General features: G+C 41.8%; 1 long non-coding RNA gene across 1 annotated transcript; it reads left to right on the forward strand.

Annotated features, from left to right (window-relative positions):
* The first annotated feature begins 22,040 nt into the window (after positions 1 to 22,040).
* On the forward strand, positions 22,041 to 25,352 carry LOC146716572 (uncharacterized). The gene is made up of 2 exons (XR_014919222.1): positions 22,041 to 22,267; positions 22,943 to 25,352. It is a non-coding gene; the product is annotated as an uncharacterized LOC146716572 (long non-coding RNA).

Genomic DNA, 25,352 nt, shown 5'->3' on the forward strand with positions numbered 1-25,352 from the left:
TGAAGCACTTCAAAGGCTTTAAATCAGCACATTTCTCTTTATTCTTTATCAACTCTGTTAGTTTCTCTCAGTTTTCTGTGGAATGAAGCTAACAGCAGGCTAATAAGATGCTGACCAATAGGTTTCTATTAAAGGTTGTAATTTGTATATGAAAAAGTGCTTTGGCTCAGCAGGGATCAGCTTACAGGTAGAATACAGCTGCTGGATGGGATTAGCATGTCATAGCTATCTACCAAACTGCTAACTGGGGGATTTCAGGCCATCTATGGATCATTTTTGCTAACTGTTTATTCAGCTTAGGCTCACAGGGCTGCAGCCTGTGCCCTAGCTGTCATAGGGCAAGAGGCGTGGTCCACCTGCACAGGTGAGCAGTCCATCACAGGGCCAACAGAGAGAGACAGAGAAGCACTCTCTCACATCCACACCTACAGCCAATTTAGAAGCACCAATGAACCTAAGCAGCATTTCATTGGACTGTGGGAGAACATCCAACCTCCACAGAAAGGCCAACAAGCTTCAACCTACAACCTTCTTGCTTTAAGGCACTAGTGCGAACCACTTTCCCCCATTTCAGCCCAAATCCTGCATCTTCCTGTTTCTGACTCCAGGCCAGCTCCACTAACACTTTCTCATCAGACACTGCCACCTAGTGGAGGAAGTCTTAGTTCCATTTGAAGCTCCAGATGACAGTTAGTTCCTTTACAAAGAGGTGGAGGTGGTGGGGCCACAGCACCATCATCACTGAGTGCCATAGGACACTTAACCTTTGTTTCCATATGCTGGGAACTTCCTGTTGTTCCAAGGAGGACTGGAAAATGTGTGAAAATCTCCCAGTCAGTTCCTCACAGCACACTTCAATCATTTCCCTCCCACAGCATCAGGACCAGGGCTTTTTCTCTCTTTGGTCCCACTAAGAAATTTCCACACAAACACCTCATCAGTGGGACTCTCAGAGCTACCAGCCCTTTGCTACAATCACAAAGCTCTTCATTGAAATCAATGATATCAAAGCTGGAATCCAATGAGTCCAAGTCTTCTGCTGATTCAGCATCACATTCATCTTTGCTCCTTGTCCTGCATCCCCACCATGGACTTCATTCCTTTCCAAGCCAGCCTTGAGTGTCCTTTATTCAGCTCATCCTCTGCTTTACTTTTACACCTGATTTTAGCTGCTTTATCTCTCTTTCAACAAGTTTCTGTGCCTCAATCTTTTTCTTCTCTCCCTCATAACAAGACAGCTTCTTCTGCCTGAGAACATGTTGAAGTGATTTACAAATCCAGGGCTGCTTATTGGGGAAAATGCTTCCTGTTTTAAAAGTAATCCCCATTTTTCCCAGAAAGAAATGTAAGTAGAAATCGATGATCTAAGTGAGAACATGAGCCTTTAACAATAGCAGCAAAATATCTCTCCAATCTCAATACTCCCTCTCTCGACCTCTGGAACACCAGAGGTCACAATACATTGTGTTGGGTCACTCCTCGGCCCACTCAGCTGCTTCCATGTCCATCCATGGCATCATGGACATCGGGGTCACCACTCCCGCTCCGACCCTCTCTAGCCGTCCTCTGGCTCAGCAAATCAGACAACCTCATGTCATCTAAGTGGTCCAGTAATAAACACCAGCTCCCCCTCGAGAACACTCCATGCGTAAGATTAGGTTTTTCTGCGTCCCTCTCTTGTGGTCCATCATGCCTCGGGCCTCCAGGATCCTCACCCCCCTGTGGTCGCCGAGATCTTGTGTAAAGCAAACAAAACACCTTTTCCTGCACCTCCCTAACTTATCATCTTTGGGACTCTTTAATCAAAAGCCTGATCCTAATTATCTTCTTGACTTATTGACTTGTATTTATATATATTCTTCAACGTTACTCATCATTTTAAAACTCTTAAAACGCTGCTTTCACGTCCCTGCATGCGTTTCCTGTCGCTTGCCTTATCTAATCATCAACATCCTGTACACAGAACTCTCGCTGCTGCAAGGCCTCCACTCTGACCTAGAATCTCCTTTCACAAGAAAATCATTATAAGCGCCTATTCTACTAAAAGATCCAAAAAAAAACAACCACTTTAATCAATTAAGTTTAAACATATAAGCAATTACTCCTGCATACATTTTATCACAGCTAAACGCTGCCTTGAAACAACTCCTGTGTGTTAACACTAACTTCATTTTAAAACTCACATTTCCTATGTTATAGCCTGTTTTTGGTACAGCCTTTTTATTTCATCTTGCTCCTTTGATGTAACAATACCTTCTCATTCTAGTTTATCAGACTTAACCAAAATATATGCTTTCCTTCCTTTGGTCCTTCTCTAAAGCAAGAAACTCCTATTCAGTTCCTCTTTTCTGTCACTTGTTACAGGGCCAGCTCAAGTTCAGTTAAACGCTAAATTAATTTGAGGCCTTTTGCCTGGAATCAATACTGTCATGTGTGTTTATGGACTCTATATGTCTGTAAGCGTGTGCAATCCTTCAATAACTCATATCATCCTCACAGTAGATTGGCTAATCATAGCGCTAGCCAAAGGCTCGTGACCCACAAGAGACGAATTGAGCCACAACTCCCTTAAAGGCACAAAATGCAATATGTATAAAAAGTCATTTCTACGTATAAGCTCTCCCCTTTATCCTAAAAATAAATCTATGTAATATCTGTATGTGTGTCTTCTATTCATTAATGTAATTGTCAGTTATTTTCTCTCTTTATTTTACCTTCTTTTTGTTTACCTCTTTGTTTGTGACGTGGACATCCCTAAACCATCCTGAGTTCCGGCTTCAATTTCAACCCAATTGTACCCTCTATTCTCGCAGTCGAACTCGTCTGGGCTTCACCTTCCCACTGGCCCCTGTGCCCTTCTCTTAGTGTCCTTTGTTGTCTTGTGATCCCCAGCAAACACAGTCTGTTTCTTCTCTGTTTCTTCTCCGTTGCTCTTTTCAGTATTTTCCTTTTAGATTAAATCCCAGCCTGGCAAAATATCCCATTCAGTGTCTTTAAACAGTTATGTCACACTGTTCTTACCAGCCTGCAGTTCACCGTGCATTTTCCATCACGTGCTTTTCTTCCATGCTGCTGCTGGTATCGTCAGTGTAGTTTCAGTTGCACTGTCTTTTGCCTGCTGTTAATTCTTGAAGTCCACGATGTTCTGTCGGTCTTCATCAGGAGATTAACTGTCCTATGAGCTTCTTCTCAGGATCGGGACAAGTGGGAGGTCAAGCTGTAAAATTTTAAGCCAAAATCTGGCCTGTTTTCCTCCCAATTCTGTTAATCAATGGTTTTGTACTCAAGATTCTAGGTTGAAAGAAGTCCACCTGTATTGACACACTAAAGCATACAATTAATATCCTTTTCATTTCTTTTCTTAAAACCTCCATTTGCTTCATCTGCCTGGAGTTTAACTCGTATGTTTCTCTCTCTGTGTGCTCACTTGTCACAGTCAGTTCCTTTTATGGGCATGCAAAGTTCCTGTCACACACACCATTTCCTGTCAACCTTGCAGCTGCTCAGAACCATATTTTCTGTTTCTATCTCTCCTGTTTTGTTTTTTTTACAGGCTAATAAAACTCTTGTTTTACTAAGTCTTGATCTAAAACAATTCACCCTTATTTCACGCACACACTTCTAAATATACTAAATTCTTTGCGTTTGTCAGATCGTCTCACACACACACCGCCTTTTCTCTCACACTTCCACTTCTGCACTCACTCTACTATCAACTTTCATAGTGTTATTATTATTTATTATTTTGTACAAATCACACCCAATCACTCAAAACCTGCTACTCACAGCATTCACACACTTAAACTGTGACAAGAGTTGAGGAATATACTCACAACACGCTTTCCTAAGAGTATTTCAGACATGCCTTTCATAATCAGAAAGAGCAAGTCAAAGAAAACAATTGAAACCTCTATTAATTCTCACAGCACACACATAGAATAGAAAAAATAAAACACACCAGCATTTATTGCTGATGAGAGGTTACTCCTAAAAGTAATATGTTAGTCTTAAATATATACAGTGCACTCACTATATTTATATATCAAAACTCAGTCAATTACTATACATCCACTACGGCAACTCAAAACTTTATTTATAGCCCTCTAATGAACATAAATGGCGTCTTAAACACACATTCAACAATGTTTGCAGCAGTATTTGTAAAACCAACTGTGGTTTAAACAGTTCACTGCTGACTAATTTGCATTTTCACACTCACACACACACAGTCTAAAAATAGCTCCAGCACTGCCTCAGACTCCTTTCACACAGAGATCTCTTATTTTATATTACAAAGACGTCTTATATTTACAACCACTGTCACATCTGTCAGCTTTAGCGCCTAAACAGTTTCGACAAATTTAAGTTAACGGTCCAACCGATAAAGTCCAACTTTTTTGTGATCAATTAACCAGTATCTGTCCAACTGGCCTCATCTCTAAAATCCCTAACTCAATTTAAAAGCGTCAACCAACCCAAACTTTGCCTGAAGCTCTATTTTTGGCATTTCACAGCCAAGGCTTACCCCGAAGTTTTAAGTTAAAGTTACACGCCCGAAGTCCAACTTCTGCTGGCCAAAAAAGCGCAGACTACCGTTCCAAACGGTAAGGAGACTCTAACTCCTAGTTATTCTGGAGTGCCCCAAGCTCCACAGTGACCAACTGACTATCCCTCTTCGAGGACAATGCCTAAGCGTCCTTGGCATTGGCAAGCGTTACCTCTGAGCACTGCGCTTCCTATCAGTCCAACTGACGTTCTTGAATAATTTATAATACTTTGGAACAACAGTAAAACAGCCAAAAAAGTGTAAGACTGAAGCAGGTCCAACCTTATAACCAATACGGGCTCCACCCCAAACAATAACCAAATTCCCTAATATACTAAAATCACTCAGCAGTCCAACTGCTTTCCACGGTCCAACCGTATTAAATCCTTTAGCGGTCCAACCGCATTCAATCATTTTTAGCAGTCCAACTGCATTAAATCCTCAGTACTGTCATGAGATTCTCATCAAAATCAAAGCAGACATTCCCCAGTAATTTCAGTGAGTAGACTTTAATTTGTAATGTCCAATTTGGCACACTTTGGAAATAATTCAACAGGTAGTGCCTTACCTTTGGATAAGCGGCTTAGAACAACAATGAGAAAAAGAGAGCTGATTATTAGCTCATCAAAACACAAAACAAAATCACAATGAATTATCGGTTAATTTCATTTAAAATAATTCATTAAGTATTTATGTACAATTCAAATTAGTTAATTACATATTTTGTTGGTTTGTTTTCTATTTTAATTATTTTACTGACACATTTAATGAATTATTTAATGATGTATTTATTTAATTCACGTTGCTACTCCTGGCCCTGCATCGCTGTTCATAAATACATTTTATTTGTCAGCTTCACCCATCAAAGTCAGGGGGCGGGGTTAATGCTGATCAAGTCAACACCATTGCTTTGGTCTGGTGGGCGTTCTTTTAGTGGGCTTTTCTCAATACTAAGTAGGCCTACACACCAGGGTTTGGACATGTGTGGACCCAAACTATACTTTTACCCTTTTTTGTGTGTCACCAAATACACTTTAATATTTTCTAGACAAGAATGTAGTGGCATAATCTTTAACCTCTTTTGGCTCCAAACAGAAGTGACAGACTTGAGCAGGGTTCATTTAAAGGCTGACAGAAGTGGAGTGGTGACGGGGAGATGTTTGACAGGACAGTGTTTCAGCCTCCACAGGTTCATGTTGTGCTCCATCAGTCAGTGAAGATGAAGTCAGTGCTGATGAGGCTGTAGAGTGTGTGAGGGATGTGAATGAGGATGATGAAGATCTGATGATAGCAGATAAAAACAGGCTGCAGAGACTTTGAGCCATACAGGGCACACAGTGTGTGTACAGAACAGCTGAAATCATTATGGAGGCCTCACTGGGATATGGAAGCATCACAGTACAGCTTCAGTGAAGCATTAAAGTCTCTGATATGAGATGAGAAATGAAGCAGCCAGAGCTTTTTCATGAGTGGAAACCCACTGTGACTGTGAGCTGCTGCTACAGCCTCCAGATTAGCCAGAAGCTCATCCTGCTCAACATGGACCTGTGGTCAGAGTGTGTGCTGGATAATCCGGCCCAGGATGAGGCCAAACTGACATGGGATGAAATGTCTGTCACATAATTGAGCTTAGTGTAGTTTCATTTCTGCACAATTTAAAAACAACCAAAACTTTGTTCTGTCTTTTCTATGTTATACTGTAGACTTTCTTTGATACTGTGTCCAAAAGGAGCAGCTTTTACTTTGAAGGGGAGGCGTCTCTGTTTCCTCTTCAGGTTGGATGATGGAAGCAAATTAGTAGCTGTGTCCCAAAACGTCGGCTGCATCCTCCAGAGGCTGCATTTGAAGGCCGATTACATCACAGCCAGGCGATGAAGGCTGTCCGTATTTGTCGACTCCTTCAAATGTGCCCGACAAATGCGTCCTTCATTTCCCCGAATTTGAAGGATTCGTCGGGTGTGTCCTTCGTGGCCCACCATATCCCAGAATTCATATCCCAGCCAAATTTCAGCTGCCAACAATGGCGGCAGCTACTAAGTTTTCAAATTACTCTTATTAATCTTTCTGGGTCACAAAATAAACTTTTAACATATTTTCAGGCGAGAAAGTAGCTGTGTAAACTTCAAATATCTGCTTGGTTTATCAAGACATCACATATTTGCAAAAGTGTGCCGACGTTTTCGGAGACGTCTGTTCCCCACCCGCTCGCTAGCAAGCCGGGGGGTTCAATGGTCACTCCAGCCGGCGAGAGCAGCGGACGCCCGGCTTCATCGTTTTCAGACCCCGCTCTTTCGCTACTCAGGTGAAACACGATATATAAGTCACTCGGAGAACTTAAAAATGTAATTGTTTGCCTTTTTTCTGTGTTTTATTTGTTCCGGAGTAAATCGGTTTGGCTGAGATCAAAGTTCCTCCGGGATTTTCACACAGCTGAATAAACGTTAAACAGGAAACTGATTAAACAGAAGTGTGAGACGGTCGAGAGTTTACGCCAGTGTCCTGTTATATTTTAGATAGCAAGGAGCAGACGGCTGAGTTTATTAAACTCCACCGACACAGCGGTGACGCAAATCTGAAGGCTCGACCGTCCCATTTCACAGCCTCGCACTTCCAGCCTTTTCGGTCTTTGAAGGACCCGGCCCACGTAGACCGTGAATACCGGGTCCTCCGAAGGATGCAGCCGACGTTTTGGGACACAGCTAGTGTGTGATGTTCTTTCAGTGTTGCACTTTGTAGACGCTCCCTGAGCACTGGTCTCACAGCCAGCTGCACATAGAGACCAGTGTTGTTAGTCCAGGTCAGAAGATGACTTGTTGGAATGAAAATGAGCTTGTAGTTTGTCTGCTTTAATAATGTGACTGGAAAAAGGTGTTGGACTTCAAATATGTCCATTTCTTTCACACTTCACCTTTAAAAGTGAAGCCTTGTGGTTCCTGGAAGGAAAAACACGACTTTTTCAAGTCTTTGTCCTGTTTTTATGATAAATGTACGACTTTAATGTGAAACATTCAGAGTTTTTTCTCTTGTTGTGTTTGTTTGAAGCTGCTTCCTGTTGGCTTCAGCTGTTTGGAGTTTCCATTTTCTAAACTTCTACATTCTGAACCTTCTTCAGCTCTGAACAGATGATGAAACACTGAATGATTTCAAGCTCACACTTTGTCTAATAAACTTACATCTTTCATTCTTTATACAGATTGAGGGACTGTGGTTTGTCAGAGATCAGCTGTGATTATCTGGCAGCAGCACTGAAGTCCAACCCCTCCCATCTGAGAGAGCTGGACCTTAGCTGGAACAACAAGCTGCAGGATTCAGGAGTGAAGCATCTGTGTGGTTTCCTGGAGAGTCCAGGATGTGGACTTGAAACTCTGAGGTCAGTCAGCATGTTTTAGTTGTGCTGAGATGAATATGATGTGAAAGTTGTGCTGACACTAAACTGCAGACATCAGGCTGATATTATACTGATCCACACTGAGGATCTTCATGGTAAAGTCTGTTTTCTTCTTCTCTGGTTTAGTCCATTGACTGCAGCAGAACAATGTTCACATTTCAAACCTTCAAAGAAGAAGAAAAATCCTCCACTGGATAATTCACTGTGAAACTCTCCAACTCTTCATTCCACCTTAAAGTCTGTCTGACACTGAAATCCAAAGCAAAATGTGCGTTTGCTTTACAGACAGCAGTCCAACACAAACATACACACATCATCCAAAACACAGTCCAACATCCAAATCTCCTCCACTGCCAGCATGAATGATGGGAAAGAGAAGGAGGAACACTCTGACATTCAGGGTTAGAATGAGTTTCATGAAGCAGACTGTGAAGATCAAAGCTGCATTAGAAAGCTTACATGAATGAATGAGTGGACAGAAGTGGACAGAGATCATCTGAAGCACTTCAAAGGCTTTAAATCAGCACATTTCTCTTTATTCTTTATCAACTCTGTTAGTTTCTCTCAGTTTTCTGTGGAATGAAGCTAACAGCAGGCTAATAAGATGCTGACCAATAGGTTTCTATTAAAGGTTGTAATTTGTATATGAAAAAGTGCTTTGGCTCAGCAGGGATCAGCTTACAGGTAGAATACAGCTGCTGGATGGGATTAGCATGTCATAGCTATCTACCAAACTGCTAACTGGGGGATTTCAGGCCATCTATGGATCATTTTTGCTAACTGTTTATTCAGCTTAGGCTCACAGGGCTGCAGCCTGTGCCCTAGCTGTCATAGGGCAAGAGGCGTGGTCCACCTGCACAGGTGAGCAGTCCATCACAGGGCCAACAGAGAGAGACAGAGAAGCACTCTCTCACATCCACACCTACAGCCAATTTAGAAGCACCAATGAACCTAAGCAGCATTTCATTGGACTGTGGGAGAACATCCAACCTCCACAGAAAGGCCAACAAGCTTCAACCTACAACCTTCTTGCTTTAAGGCACTAGTGCGAACCACTTTTCCCCATTTCAGCCCAAATCCTGCATCTTCCTGTTCCTGACTCCAGGCCAGCTCCACTAACACTTTCTCATCAGACACTGCCACCTAGTGGAGGAAGTCTTAGTTCCATTTGAAGCTTCAGATGACAGTTAGTTCCTTTACAAAGAGGTGGAGGTGGTGGGGCCACAGCACCATCATCACTGAGTGCCATAGGACACTTAACCTTTGTTTCCATATGCTGGGAACTTCCTGTTGTTCCAAGGAGGACTGGAAAATGTGTGAAAATCTCCCAGTCAGTTCCTCACAGCACACTTCAATCATTTCCCTCCCACAGCATCAGGACCAGGGCTTTTTCTCTCTTTGGTCCCACTAAGAGATTTCCACACAAACACCTCATCAGTGGGACTCTCAGAGCTACCAGCCCTTTGCTACAATCACAAAGCTCTTCATTGAAATCAATGATATCAAAGCTGGAATCAAATGAGTCCAAGTCTTCTGCTGATTCAGCATCACATTCATCTTTGCTCCTTGTTCTGCATCCCCACCATGGACTTCATTCCTTTCCAAGCCAGCCTTGAGTGTCCTTTATTCAGCTCATCCTCTGCTTTACTTTTACACCTGATTTTAGCTGCTTTATCTCTCTTTCAACAAGTTTCTGTGCCTCAATCTTTTTCTTCTCTCCCTCATAACAAGACAGCTTCTTCTGCCTGAGAACATGTTGGAGTGATTTACTAATCCAGGGCTGCTTATTGGGGAAAATACTTCCTGTTTCCAAAGTAATCCCCATTTTTCCCAGAAAGAAATGTAAGTAGAAATCGATGATCTAAGTGAGAACATGAGCCTTTAACAATAGCAGCAAAATATCTCTCCAATCTCAATACTCCCTCTCTCGACCTCTGGAACACCAGAGGTCACAATACATTGTGTTGGGTCACTCCTCGGCCCACTCAGCTGCTTCCATGTCCATCCATGGCATCATGGACATCGGGGTCACCACTCCCGCTCTGACCCTCTCTAGCCGTCCTCTGGCTCAGCAAATCAGACAACCTCATGTCATCTAAGTGGCCCAGTAATAAACACCAGCTCCCCCTCGAGAACACTCCATGCGTAAGATTAGGTTTTTTCTGCGTCCCTCTCTTGTGGTCCATCATGCCTCGGGCCTCCAGGATCCTCACCCCCCTGTGGTCGCCGAGATCTTGTGTAAAGCAAACCAAACACCTTTTCCTGCACCTCCCTAACTTATCATCTTTGGGACTCTTTAATCAAAAGCCTGATCCTAATTATCTTCTTGACTTATTGACTTGTATTTATATATATTCTTCAACGTTACTCATCATTTTAAAACTCTTAAAACGCTGGTTCACGTCCCTGCATGCGTTTCCTGTCGCTTGCCTTATCTAATCATCAACATCCTGTACACAGAAGTCTCGCTGCTGCAAGGCCTCCACTCTGACCTAGAATCTCCTTTCACAAGAAAATCATTATAAGCGCCTATTCTACTAAAAGATCCAAAAAAAAAACAACCACTTTAATCAATTAAGTTTAAACATATAAGCAATTACTCCTGCATACATTTTATCATAGCTAAACGCTGCCTTGAAACAACTCCTGTGTGTTAACACTAACTTCATTTTAAAACTCACATTTCCTATGTTATAGCCTGTTTTTGGTACAGCCTTTTTATTTCATCTTGCTCCTTTGATGTAACAATACCTTCTCATTCTAGTTTATCAGACTTAACCAAAATATATGCTTTCCTTCCTTTGGTCCTTCTCTAAAGCAAGAAACTCCTATTCAGTTCCTCTTTTCTGTCACTTGTTACAGGGCCAGCTCAAGTTCAGTTAAACGCTAAATTAATTTGAGGCCTTTTGCCTGGAATCAATACTGTCATGTGTGTTTATGGACTCTGTGTCTGTAAGCGTGTGCAATCCTTCAATAACTCATATCATCCTCACAGTAGATTGGCTAATCATAGCGCTAGCCAAAGGCTCGTGACCCACAAGAGACGAATTGAGCCACAACTCCCTTAAAGGCACAAAATGCAATATGTGTATAAAAAATCATTTCTACGTATAAGCTCTCCCCTTTATCCTAAAAATAAATCTATGTAATATCTGTATGTGTGTCTTCTATTCATTAATGTAATTGTCAGTTATTTTCTCTCTTTATTTTACCTTCTTTTTGTTTACCTCTTTGTTTGTGACGTGGACATCCCTAAACCATCCTGAGTTCCGGCTTCAGTTTCAACCCAATTGTACCCTCTATTCTCGCAGTCGAACTCGTCTGGGCTTCACCTTCCCACTGGCCCCTGTGCCCTTCTCTTAGTGTCCTTTGTTGTCTTGTGATCCCCAGCAAACACAGTCTGTTTCTTCTCTGTTTCTTCTCCGTTGCTCTTTTCAGTATTTTCCTTTTAGATTAAATCCCAGCCTGGCAAAATATCCCATTCAGTGTCTTTAAACAGTTATGTCACACTGTTCTTACCAGCCTGCAGTTCACCGTGCATTTTCCATCACGTGCTTTTCTTCCATGCTGCTGCTGGTATCGTCAGTGTAGTTTCAGTTGCACTGTCTTTTGCCTGCTGTTAATTCTTGAAGTCCACGATGTTCTGTCGGTCTTCATCAGGAGATTAACTGTCCTATGAGCTTCTTCTCAGGATCGGGACAAGTGGGAGGTCAAGCTGTAAAATTTTAAGCCAAAATCTGGCCTGTTTTCCTCCCAATTCTGTTAATCAATGGTTTTGTACTCAAGATTCTAGGTTGAAAGAAGTCCACCTGTATTGACACACTAAAGCATACAATTAATATCCTTTTCATTTCTTTTCTTAAAACCTCCATTTGCTTCATCTGCCTGGAGTTTAACTCGTATGTTTCTCTCTCTGTGTGCTCACTTGTCACAGTCAGTTCCTTTTATGGGCATGCAAAGTTCCTGTCACACACACCATTTCCTGTCAACCTTGCAGCTGCTCAGAACCATATTTTCTGTTTCTATCTCTCCTGTTTTGTTTTTTTTACAGGCTAATAAAACTCTTGTTTTACTAAGTCTTGATCTAAAACAATTCACCCTTATTTCACGCACACACTTCTAAATATACTAAATTCTTTGCGTTTGTCAGATCGTCTCACACACACACCGCCTTTTCTCTCACACTTCCACTTCTGCACTCACTCTACTATCAACTTTCATAGTGTTATTATTATTTATTTATTTGTACAAATCACACCCAATCACTCAAAGCCTGCTACTCACAGCATTCACACACTTAAACTGTGACAAGAGTTGAGGAATATACTCACAACACGCTTTCCTAAGAGTATTTCAGACATGCCTTTCATAATCAGAAAGAGCAAGTCAAAGAAAACAATTGAAACCTCTATTAATTCTCACAGCACACACATAGAATAGAAAAAATAAAACACACCAGCATTTATTGCTGATGAGAGGTTACTCCTAAAAGTAATATGTTAGTCTTAAATATATACAGTGCACTCACTATATTTATATATCAAAACTCAGTCAATTACTATACATCCACTACGACAACTCAAAACTTTATTTATAGCCCTCTAATGAACATAAATGGCGTCTTAAACACACACTCAACAATGTTTGCAGCAGTATTTGTAAAACCAACTGTGGTTTAAACAGTTCACTGCTGACTAATTTGCATTTTCACACTCACACACACACAGTCTAAAAATAGCTCCAGCACTGCCTCAGACTCCTTTCACACAGAGATCTCTTATTTTATATTACAAAGACGTCTTATATTTACAACCACTGTCACATCTGTCAGCTTTAGCGCCTAAACAATTTCGACAAATTTAAGTTAACGGTCCAACCGATAAAGTCCAACTTTTTTGTGATCAATTAACCAGTATCTGTCCAACAGTTTCTGGCCTCATCTCTAAAATCCCTAACTCAATTTAAAAGCGTCAACCAACCCAAACTTTGCCTGAAGCTCTATTTTTGGCATTTCACAGCCAAGGCTTACCCCGAAGTTTTAAGTTAAAGTTACACGCCCGAAGTCCAACTTCTGCTGGCCAAAAAAGCGCAGACTACCGTTCCAAACGGTAAGGAGACTCTAACTCCTAGTTATTCTGGAGTGCCCCAAGCTCCACAGTGACCAACTGACTATCCCTCTTCGAGGACAATGCCTAAGCGTCCTTGGCATTGGCAAGCGTTACCTCTGAGCACTGCGCTTCCTATCAGTCCAACTGACGTTCTTGAATAATTTATAATACTTTGGAACAACAGTAAAACAGCCAAAAAAGTGTAAGACTGAAGCAGGTCCAACCTTATAACCAATACGGGCTCCACCCCAAACAATAACCAAATTCCCTAATATACTAAAATCACTCAGCAGTCCAACTGCTTTCCACGGTCCAACCGTATTAAATCCTTTAGCGGTCCAACCGCATTCAATCATTTTTAGCAGTCCAACCGCATTAAATCCTCAGTACTGTCATGAGATTCTCATCAAAATCAAAGCAGACATTCCCCAGTAATTTCAGTGAGTAGACTTTAATTTGTAATGTCCAATTTGGCACACTTTGGAAATAATTCAACAGGTAGTGCCTTACCTTTGGATAAGCGGCTTAGAACAACAATGAGAAAAAGAGAGCTGATTATTAGCTCATCAAAACACAAAACAAAATCACAACGAATTATTGGTTAATTTCATTTAAAATAATTCATTAAGTATTTATGTACAATTCAAATTAGTTAATTACATATTTTGTTGGTTTGTTTTCTATTTTAATTATTTTACTGACACATTTAATGAATTATTTAATGATGTATTTATTTAATTCACGTTGCTACTCCTGGCCCTGCATCGCTGTTCATAAATACATTTTATTTGTCAGCTTCACCCATCAAAGTCAGGGGGCGGGGTTAATGCTGATCAAGTCAACACCATTGCTTTGGTCTGGTGGGCGTTCTTTTAGTGGGCTTTTCTCAATACTAAGTAGGCCTACACACCAGGGTTTGGACATGTGTGGACCCAAACTATACTTTTACCCTTTTTTGTGTGTCACCAAATACACTTTAATATTTTCTAGACAAGAATGTAGTGGCATAATCTTTAACCTCTTTTGGCTCCAAACAGAAGTGACAGACTTGAGCAGGGTTCATTTAAAGGCTGACAGAAGTGGAGTGGTGACGGGGAGATGTTTGACAGGACAGTGTTTCAGCCTCCACAGGTTCATGTTGTGCTCCATCAGTCAGTGAAGATGAAGTCAGTGCTGATGAGGCTGTAGAGTGTGTGAGGGATGTGAATGAGGATGATGAAGATCTGATGATAGCAGATAAAAACAGGCTGCAGAGACTTTGAGCCATACAGGGCACACAGTGTGTGTACAGAACAGCTGAAATCATTATGGAGGCCTCACTGGGATATGGAAGCATCACAGTACAGCTTCAGTGAAGCATTAAAGTCTCTGATATGAGATGAGAAATGAAGCAGCCAGAGCTTTTTCATGAGTGGAAACCCACTGTGACTGTGAGCTGCTGCTACAGCCTCCAGATTAGCCAGCAGCTCATCCTGCTCAACATGGACCTGTGGTCAGAGTGTGTGCTGGATAATCCGGCCCAGGATGAGGCCAAACTGACATGGGATGAAATGTCTGTCACATAATTGAGCTTAGTGTAGTTTCATTTCTGCACAATTTAAAAACAACCAAAACTTTGTTCTGTCTTTTCTATGTTATACTGTAGACTTTCTTTGATACTGTGTCCAAAAGGAGCAGCTTTTACTTTGAAGGGGAGGCGTCTCTGTTTCCTCTTCAGGTTGGATGATGGAAGCAAATTAGTAGCTGTGTCCCAAAACGTCGGCTGCATCCTCCAGAGGCTGCATTTGAAGGCCGATTACATCACAGCCAGGCGATGAAGGCTGTCCGTATTTGTCGACTCCTTCAAATGTGGCCGACAAATGCGTCCTTCATTTCCCCGAATTTGAAGGATTCGTCGGGTGTGTCCTTCGTGGCCCACCATATCCCAGAATTCATAGCGCGGCCCAGCCAAATTTCAGCTGCCAACAATGGCGGCTGCTTCTAAGTTTTCAAATTACTCTTATTAATCTTTCTGGGTCACAAAATAAACTTTTAACATATTTTCAGGCGAGAAAGTAGCTGTGTAAACTTCAAATATCTGCTTGGTTTATCAAGACATCGCATATTTGCAAAAGTGTGCCGACGTTTTCGGAGACGTCTGTTCCCCACCCGCTCGCTAGCAAGCCGGGGGGTTCAATGGTCACTCCAGCCGGCGAGAGCAGCGGACGCCCGGCTTCATCGTTTTCAGACCCCTGCTCTTTCGCTACTCAAGTTAAACATGATATATAAGTCACTCGGATAACTTAAAAATGTAATTGTTTGCCTTTTTTCTGTGTTTTATTTGTTCCGGAGTAAATCGGTTTGGCTGAGATCAAAGTTCCTCCGGGATTTTCACACAGCTGAATAAACGTTAAACAGGAAACTGATTAAACAGAAGTGTGAGACGGTCGAGAATTTACGCCAGTGTCCTGTTATATTTTAGATAGCAAGGAGCAGACGGCCGAGTTTATTAAACTCCACCGACACAGCGGTGACGCAAATCTGAAGGCTCGACCGTCCCATTTCACAGCCTCGCACTTCCAGCCTTTTCTGTCTTTGAAGGACCCGGCCCACGTAGACTGCGAATACCGGGTCCTCCGAAGGATGCAGCCGACGTTTTGGGACACAGCTAGTGTGTGATGTTCTTTCAGTGTTGCACTTTGTAGACGCTCCCTGAGCACTGGTCTCACAGCCAGCTGCACATAGAGACCAGTGTTGTTAGTCCAGGTCAGAAGATGACTTGTTGGAATGAAAATGAGCTTGTAGTTTGTCTGCTTTAATAATGTGACTGGAAAAAGGTGTTGGACTTCAAATATGTCCATTTCTTTCACACTTCACCTTTAAAAGTGAAGCCTTGTGGTTCCTGGAAGGAAAAACACGACTTTTTCAAGTCTTTGTCCTGTTTTTATGAGAAATGTACGACTTTAATGTGAAACATTCAGAGTTTTTTCTCTTATTGTGTTTGTTTGAAGCTGCTTCCTGTTGGCTTCAGCTGTTTGGAGTTTCCATTTTCTAAACTTCTACATTCTGAACCTTCTTCAGCTCTGAACAGATGATGAAACACTGAATGATTTCAAGCTCACACTTTGTCTAATAAACTTACATCTTTCATTCTTTATACAGATTGTGGGGCTGTGGTTTGTCAGAGATCAGCTGTGATTATCTGGCAGCAGCACTGAAGTCCAACCCCTCCCATCTGAGACAGCTGGACCTGAGCGACAACTACAAGCTGCAGGATTCAGGAGTGAAGCATCTGTGTGGTTTCCTGGAGAGTCCAGGATGTGGACTTGAAACTCTGGGGTCAGTCAGCATGTTTTAGTTGTGCTGAGATGAATATGATGTGAAAGTTGTGCTGACACTAAACTGCAGACATCAGGCTGATATTATACTGATCCACACTGAGGATCTTCATGGTAAAGTCTGTTTTCTTCTTCTCTGGTTTAGTCCATTGACTGCAGCAGAACAATGTTCACATTTCAAACAGTGAGACTCAACGTATGGCCCGCGGCCCACACGCGGCCTGCCCACCTTCCCTGATTCAGAGAGAGGGGACCCTGATTAACTTTGTAGTGTTCTTCCTCACAGTTCTAAGTATCAGACACAACAATGAATAATCCACAGCTGACTGTCTTTAGCAGGTCAAAGGTCACGGCACACAGCAGACAGTGGGAAATATTATAACTCTGATCATTTATCAGCACATATCCATATGTATAAAAACAAAGCTGACACTGTGAGACTTGATCAGAGGTGTGATCATCACAGCAGAGGCCTTTGTGTCAAAGTCACTGAGGATCAAACAGAAACACATGAAGCAGATTTTCCTGTTCTGGCTTTTTATAGCAGATAACCTTCAAAATATTCTGCAGTCCATCAAAAACTGAAGCAAACCATGAATCAACATGTGAACATGAGCTGATGCTGCTGAAGTGAAGCAAAGTTACAGAGGTTTGATTACAGACACAGCTGAGAGTTTGTAATCTGTCATCATTTTAAAAGGTTTACATTTCTTCAGTATATCCACATTTGCAGCTGGTACCTCAACCTCCACTTGTCCAACACAACTGCTGTCCACTGCCTCCATGACATTGTGATTTTGCTGTTGGTCTTCTGTCAGATCTTCATCAATCACTTCTGCACGGGGCACACCTTCAGACTCTGCAGCTGCATAACGAAAGCCTGTAAGATAAAATTAGACATAAGGTAAATGTACACCAATATTCCAATGACAGGTGTGTGATTCATCTGGAAGTTATGTGCGGATTAGTGTACAGTGATAGCAATTTAGTATGTTTTTAGAGGGGGGGGGGGTGTTTACCTCGATGGGTGCTCTTTTTCGCTTCCGTTGCGTACGCCTTGAGTGCCGGTCCGAGTCTGATACAAGTATGTCGTCATGCCCCATGTGCAGTGTTGGTGCCCAGTCTGGATTTGTTACATCCATTTCATATGCTGGTTTGCCTGCAATAATGCCAAATCATAAGCTACTCAGTCGACATGATGTGGTTCTGCAGCATCACACATTAGCATGTTTTATCTCATTATCTATGACCTCAGCACGTTGAAAATAACACTAAAAGCCTTTCAAGAGTGATATGAATTAATTTAGAACTCACCGGAAAGAAAATGCCGTGAGCAAACCAACAAAAAGCTGGGGATTGCAGAGAACTCGATATCCGCTCGTCTCACCGCTGCAATCCAAGCCTGACGTCTTTGTTTAGTAATATCGGATACATGGGATCCCTCACGTTGCCTCCAGGATGGAAAACGATGAAAAGAGAGCCCGTTATCCAGCTTCTTGCCTTCACGATCGTGTGATCTAACGTTGCAACCGACAACACAACACGTACGATCCATAGCTGAAATGGTATCCTTTGGCTGGCCTACTGTCATGGCGGAAGGGGGCGTGGCCCATCTCCCGTGACATTACGCTCCAAAGCCCTATAGGTGGGAAAATGTACCATGTCGACCAATCAAAAATGATATGGAAACATGACATTTGGTTGTTTAGCAAAAGGGGGAAGTTTTAGGAGTGACCGGCAAGAGAGAGCGAGTGAGCGAAAGAGAGAGAGAGTTTTGATACGTGAGAGATTTGTGACGTTTACCGTGTTTGGTGTCAAGTTAGTTTGTTGTCTTGTGTATTTAGTGTGTAGCTGTTGTTTTGTGTGTCAGTTCTACTAGTGATCGTCACAGTTGCTGCCTTAAAGCCAACAAAGGCAGATTGCAGTGTAAACGCTGAGTGACACACCTGCTGTCAGACCTGCAGGTTTATCCCTGTGCTGTTCTCATATGTGTTAGAGTGACACAAACTATTGTTTGACACCTGATTGTTCTGTAAATAGTTTGAAATGATTATATGAAAAACGTCTGAGCCTTGGCTGCATTTTTTGGTAAATAGTACCATATAACTTTGTTGTTTGCAAAACGTGTGCGTATTTTTAAAAATGTACAATCTCTATTTGCATTTCAAGTTATGAAGATGATTCGTTAAACATGTGTGTGGTTTTTACAGTCAAAATATCACTTTCTACTTGTATTTTAAATTTTGTCTGAATTTAGATAAATTGTGCTGATACAGTTGGTCAAAGTGAGAAAATAACAGATTGGCAAGATAAACTGTTTTTAAAGGTAAAATATAGAGGCCACATCAAAAGTAGTCAAGAAGGGTTAAAGGCTAAAAGCAAAGTTGTCACCAAGTACTGTTTATATTTGTGTGTATTGCTGCAGCTTTTTTGAGTATTAATTTGGTGCCTTTGTGTGAAATAATGGTATTGTGAGTGATCCATATAGTCACAAAGAATAGCCACTTGTTTCTGTGCTACCAAAGTTCCCCGGCTTTCATTCAAAATGTGTTTATCGTCAGCACCTGCACATTAAACTACTTAAACATTATAAATGTCTTCAAGCTCACACTGAGGCCTGTGGGGTACTATCAGCCACTGAGACAGTACACACATTTATATGTGTTTGTATATGAATATTTCATACTTTAAGACTGCCTGTTTATTTAAGGGAGATGAACAAAATACATTGGAATTGTACAAAATAATATCATGGATGATAAATTAAATAGATTTTAAGTAGATGCTTGTGCATTCTTAAAGTCTTATATGTTGAACTGAACTATGTGATCTGTTCAAAGCCTTAATCTTAATTTGAAGTGAAATGTGCATTTTGAGTTTATACACTATGTATATAAGGCGACCGTTTCCTTTTGCAGTATTTTTGTGTGGTGTACTTTTCTATGTCTTAACAAAAGGGGAACAAAGGTGTTTAAGTTCACCTAGGATGATGTGTTTTAATTTTCACATGGTCTTGCTTGAATTTGACCCTGACAAAGGCGTATGAACTCTGTCAGCTGTTTGGAGTTTCCATTTTCTAAACTTCTACATTCTGAACCTTCTTCAGCTCTGAACAGATGATGAAACACTGAATGATTTCAAGCTCACACTTTGTCTAATAAACTTACATCTTTCATTCTTTATACAGATTGTGGGGCTGTGGTTTGTCAGAGATCAGCTGTGATTATCTGGCAGCAGCACTGAAGTCCAACCCCTCCCATCTGAGACAGCTGGACCTGACCAGGAACTACAAGCTGCAGGATTCAGGAGTGAAGCATCTGTGTGGTTTCCTGGAGAGTCCAGGATGTGGACTTGAAACTCTGGGGTCAGTCAGCATGTTTTAGTTGTGCTGAGATGAATATGATGTGAAAGTTGTGCTGACACTAAACTGCAGACATCAGGCTGATATTATACTGATCCACACTGAGGATCTTCATGGTAAAGTCTGTTTTCTTCTTCTCTGGTTTAGTCCATTGACTGCAGCAGAACAATGTTCACATTTCAAACCTTCAAAGAAGAAGAAAAATCCTCCACTGGATAATTCACTGTGAAACTCTCCAACTCTTCATTCCACCTTAAAGTCTGTCTGACACTGAAATCCAAAGCAAAATGTGCGTTTGCTTTACAGACAGCAGTCCAACACAAACATACACACATCATCCAAAACACAGTCCAACATCCAAATCTCCTCCACTGCCAGCATGAATGATGGGAAAGAGAAGGAGGAACACTCTGACATTCAGGGTTAGAATGAGTTTCATGAAGCAGACTGTGAAGATCAAAGCTGCATTAGAAAGCTTACATGAATGAATGAGTGGACAGAAGTGGACAGAGATCATCTGAAGCACTTCAAAGGCTTTAAATCAGCACATTTCTCTTTATTCTTTATCAACTCTGTTAGTTTCTCTCAGTTTTCTGTGGAATGAAGCTAACAGCAGGCTAATAAGATGCTGACCAATAGGTTTCTATTAAAGGTTGTAATTTGTATATGAAAAAGTGCTTTGGCTCAGCAGGGATCAGCTTACAGGTAGAATACAGCTGCTGGATGGGATTAGCATGTCATAGCTATCTACCAAACTGCTAACTGGGGGATTTCAGGCCATCTATGGATCATTTTTGCTAACTGTTTATTCAGCTTAGGCTCACAGGGCTGCAGCCTGTGCCCTAGCTGTCATAGGGCAAGAGGCGTGGTCCACCTGCACAGGTGAGCAGTCCATCACAGGGCCAACAGAGAGAGACAGAGAAGCACTCTCTCACATCCACACCTACAGCCAATTTAGAAGCACCAATGAACCTAAGCAGCATTTCATTAGACTGTGGGAGAACATCCAACCTCCACAGAAAGGCCAACAAGCTTCAACCTACAACCTTCTTGCTTTAAGGCACTAGTGCTAACCACTTTTCCCCATTTCAGCCCAAATCCTGCATCTTCCTGTTTCTGACTCCAGGCCAGCTCCACTAACACTTTCTCATCAGACACTGCCACCTAGTGGAGGAAGTCTTAGTTCCATTTGAAGCTTCAGATTACAGTTAGTTCCTTTACAAAGAGGTGGAGGTGGTGGGGCCACAGCACCATCATCACTGAGTGCCATAGGACACTTAACCTTTGTTTCCATATGCTGGGAACTTCCTGTTGTTCCAAGGAGGACTGGAAAATGTGTGAAGATCTCCCAGTCAGTTCCTCACAGCACACTTCAATCATTTCCCTCCCACAGCATCAGGACCAGGGCTTTTTCTCTCTTTGGTCCCACTAAGAGATTTCCACACAAACACCTCATCAGTGGGACTCTCAGAGCTACCAGCCCTTTGCTACAATCACAAAGCTCTTCATTGAAATCAATGATATCAAAGCTGGAATCCAATGAGTCCAAGTCTTCTGCTGATTCAGCATCACATTCATCTTTGCTCCTTGTCCTGCATCCCCACCATGGACTTCATTCCTTTCCAAGCCAGCCTTGAGTGTCCTTTATTCAGCTCATCCTCTGCTTTACTTTTACACCTGATTTTAGCTGCTTTATCTCTCTTTCAACAAGTTTCTGTGCCTCAATCTTTTTCTTCTCTCCCTCATAACAAGACAGCTTCTTCTGCCTGAGAACATGTTGGAGTGATTTACTAATCCAGGGCTGCTTATTGGGGAAAATACTTCCTGTTTCCAAAGTAATCCCCATTTTTCCCAGAAAGAAATGTAAGTAGAAATCGATGATCTAAGTGAGAACATGAGCCTTTAAAAAGTCCCAGTGGGTGCAGTCAAAGCAGTCCCTCAGTCCCAGTATAGAGTCTTTGGTCCAGACTGGAACAACTGTGTGCCCAGTTTGAGCTCTCTTCAGTGCTGTGATCTGACAGACCCAGAGGGGCCATCACATCACATTTAGAAGCTCCCCTAATGGAGCCACAACACATGTCCAACACTTAGTCTGTCTTGTTGGACCAACTGGAAGAAATGATTCAAGGACTTAGTCACAGAACAGAGATTCAAATCTCCAAAATCCAACTGGCTGCATCAGGACATATAGTCTGAAACTCTGCACAGTTTCCTGTTTGAAGCTGCTTCCTGTTGGCTTCAGCTGTTTGGAGTTTCCATTTTCTAAACTTCTACATTCTGAACCTTCTTCAGCTCTGAACAGATGATGAAACACTGAATGATTTCAAGCTCACACTTTGTCTAATAAACTTACATCTTTCATTCTTTATACAGATTGAGTTTCTGTGGTTTGTCAGAGATCAGCTGTGATTATCTGGCAGCAGCACTGAAGTCCAACCCCTCCCATCTGAGAGAGCTGGACCTGTGGGGAAACAACCTGAAGGATCCAGATGTGAAGCAGCTGTCTGATCTTCAGCAGAGTCCAGACTACAGACTGGAGACTCTGAGGTCAGTAGAGTGATGGAGTGATTGGGTGGTGCTGTCAGCAGTATTGTACTAAACACAGTCAGTATGAAACAAAGATCCAGTGTTTCCTGTAAAGCTGCCGCTTCTCAGTGAAGCTGTGAGAGGAGAATGGTGACAGGCTTCAGGATTGGACACAAACACTTCCTGTTTCTGACCTTTATGGTCACCATGGTAACGGCTGACACGCTCTGATCAAACGCTGTCAACAGCCAATCAGCTCTCTGAACAAAGCAGCACGCAGACCAATGACTGCATTCATTTCCAAGTTTAAAGCAGTGAAGAACACAGTCTGTAGGTGAGGAAGAATTTAGTGAGAGCAGATGTTTGGATGGAATTCCTCCAGTTAACAGCTGGAACCGGCCATCTGGATTGTTGGGCTTGTTGTTGGGGTTCCTACAGAGCTCAGAGTGGACACACCAAGGTTCTTCTAATGAATGAAAGTCCAAACTCAAACTAGGAGGGAAAAACATTTTCATCAACTTCAATAAAAATCCAAAGATTAGAAAAAGTGAAGCAACAATGAGTCCTAGTACAGTCCCAGCACTGAAGTCCCTGCTGCTCTTTATACTGGATGTGCTGCATCACTGACTGACAGCTGATGAAGAGTCTCTGGAAACACTCGTTTATCTCCTCTGCTCTTCCTTCTTCTCTCTGCAGGTGGAGCTGATGATGGTAAACAGGACGGTGTGTGTGCTGAGAGAGGAGGAGCTGTGTCCTGATGATCCAGAGAGGTTGAAGCAGCAGCAGCTTGTGTGTAGAGACGCTCTGACTGGGCCATGTTACTGGGAGGTGGAGAGGAGAGCTTCATCCAGCAGTGACTGACAGAGGAATGAGAAGAAGTGCAGATGACTGTCAGTGCTGCAGAGTGAACTGCTCTGAGAACAGCTCCACTGTCAGACACAATGTAGAGTCCAGCATCATCCCTGTGTGTCCCTCTGGATCTGACAGAGGATCATCAGTGTATCTGGACTGCTCTGCTGCTGCTCTGTCCTTCTACAGTCTCTGCACAGTCTCTGTCTGACTCTGGCTTCAGACCCTCCTGGATCAAACTCACCTGGAAAGACTTTCAAACATCACTCAATAGATTTGAATACAGAATATATTTGATATATACTGTAGATGTACTGTAGAGTTGCAGTTTGTCACTTGTAAATACAGTCTGTGAGCAGCTGTGAGCTGAAAGATCTTTCTAGAAACACGAAATGTTTTCACTCTTCTGTTGCTTTTTCATATATTTCCACAACATTAATATTGATCCCACCTGTCTCACCTGTTTCATGCTTTTATACATAATAACAGGACACGTGTGATCTGAGCGCTGCTGTGGTTGCTGTGCTGCACGTCTTCATTTAGATAACAGAGACATCTAGTGGTTCAGAGGGAGAACTGCAGGAGGTGGAGCTGTGTTTTAGCATGGAAAACTTTTTATCTTTTAGGCGCAGATACAAATATGACAAGTATCAGTGTGAGATACAAAAGGTCACATCAGTCAGCAGAGGGAACAGTGATCACACAGCAATGTAAGAATAGAAACATAACAGTGAATCTGGACATGTATACAGATGGAAGCAAACAAACAGGATGTAACACTACATTAAAGCCACAAATGGGAAGAAAACAAACACAAAGGAAAATATATTTGATCTCAGGAATCCAAATCAGATGCTTTAGAGCAGGGGTCGGCAACCCTGGGCATGCGTGTCACAGCTGGCAAGCGAAGGGTTAACTGATGGCACGACCATAGCTGGACTGGCCATCGGGCATACTGATGGTGATTTTTCGTTTCTCTGGGCCAATGATGTTTTTTTATGATTTTTTTTTTTTTGTAACGGTATAAACAATGAAAGATGGCAGATTGGCCGGATGCTGGTCGATGTGTAGAAATAAGTCAGTTGTTTGGTGGTGGCTATGGCGGAGCTTCCACAGAGGCAGCAGGTGGATGAGGGAAAGGGGAGGCGGGAGGAGCAGAGACCCGAGGTGGCCGCCGGTCCGAGTGTTGGCCCCCTTGAACTTTCCCACATTTTGTCACATTACAGCACAAACATGAATCAGTTTTATTGGAATTCCACGTGAAAGACCAACACAAAGTGGAACGGAAATCATACATGATTCCAAACATTTTTTACAATAAATAACTGCAAAGTGGGGTGTGCGTAATTATTCTGTCATGGAAAAACACACTGCCATCAACTGTTTTGTTTTTGTCAAAATCACTGTAATATAATCACTGTACCTTTATATACACGTGACTTATATTAATGCTGCTGCCCTCTTGTGGCTAAAGTGTAATTATGTTCTTGTTATTAGGGAAAACATTTGAGAGTAACATGACAAATGAGTCAGCACTTTGGCTTCAGCTTAAGAAATCCTCATTTTTATGTCATCAGTTATAGTTGCATGTATTCATTATCATAAGTTAACCTTTAATATTGATGTCTTAAATTGATTTTACTTAAACTAGCAATAATTTTATGGTTGCATTAAATAAATGCATCACTAATGAATGAACTATTTCAGTAATTAATTTAAAAAATCTACATAATCAATTAAAGATATATATTAATAATGAATTATCCATTAATTTCATTTAAAATTTTTCAATATTTGTTTATATACAATTCAAATTAGTTAATTACATATTTAATCAATTATTGGTTTGTTTTCTATTTTGATTATTTTACTGACACATTTAATGAATTATTTAATGATGTATTTATTTAATTCACGTTGCTACTCCTGGCCCTGCATCGCTGTTCATAAATACATTTTATTTGTCAGCTTCACCCATCAAAGTCAGGGGGCGGGGTTAATGCTGATCAAGTCAAAACCATTGCTTTGGTCTGGTGGGCGTTCTTTTAGTGGGCTTTTCTGTCACGGCCTGCGTGGCAGACTATGATGAGGGGAAGGAGGACCCAAATGCCAACACGTTCTCACTCCTGTATGGAGGACCACAAGAGCCACGCGCATCGAAATAAAGAATTCTGTGCTTAAGTAATGAATTATAGAATAAATTCTGCATTTGTAAATTCATTTTTGAATTCCCATTTAATAAACTGATTTTTGAAAT

Source organism: Copadichromis virginalis, linkage group LG3 (genome assembly GCF_057382275.1).
Source record: "Copadichromis virginalis isolate Kocher_CV1m ecotype Utaka linkage group LG3, C_Virginalis_male_GT1.1, whole genome shotgun sequence".
NCBI lineage: Eukaryota > Metazoa > Chordata > Actinopteri > Cichliformes > Cichlidae > Copadichromis > Copadichromis virginalis.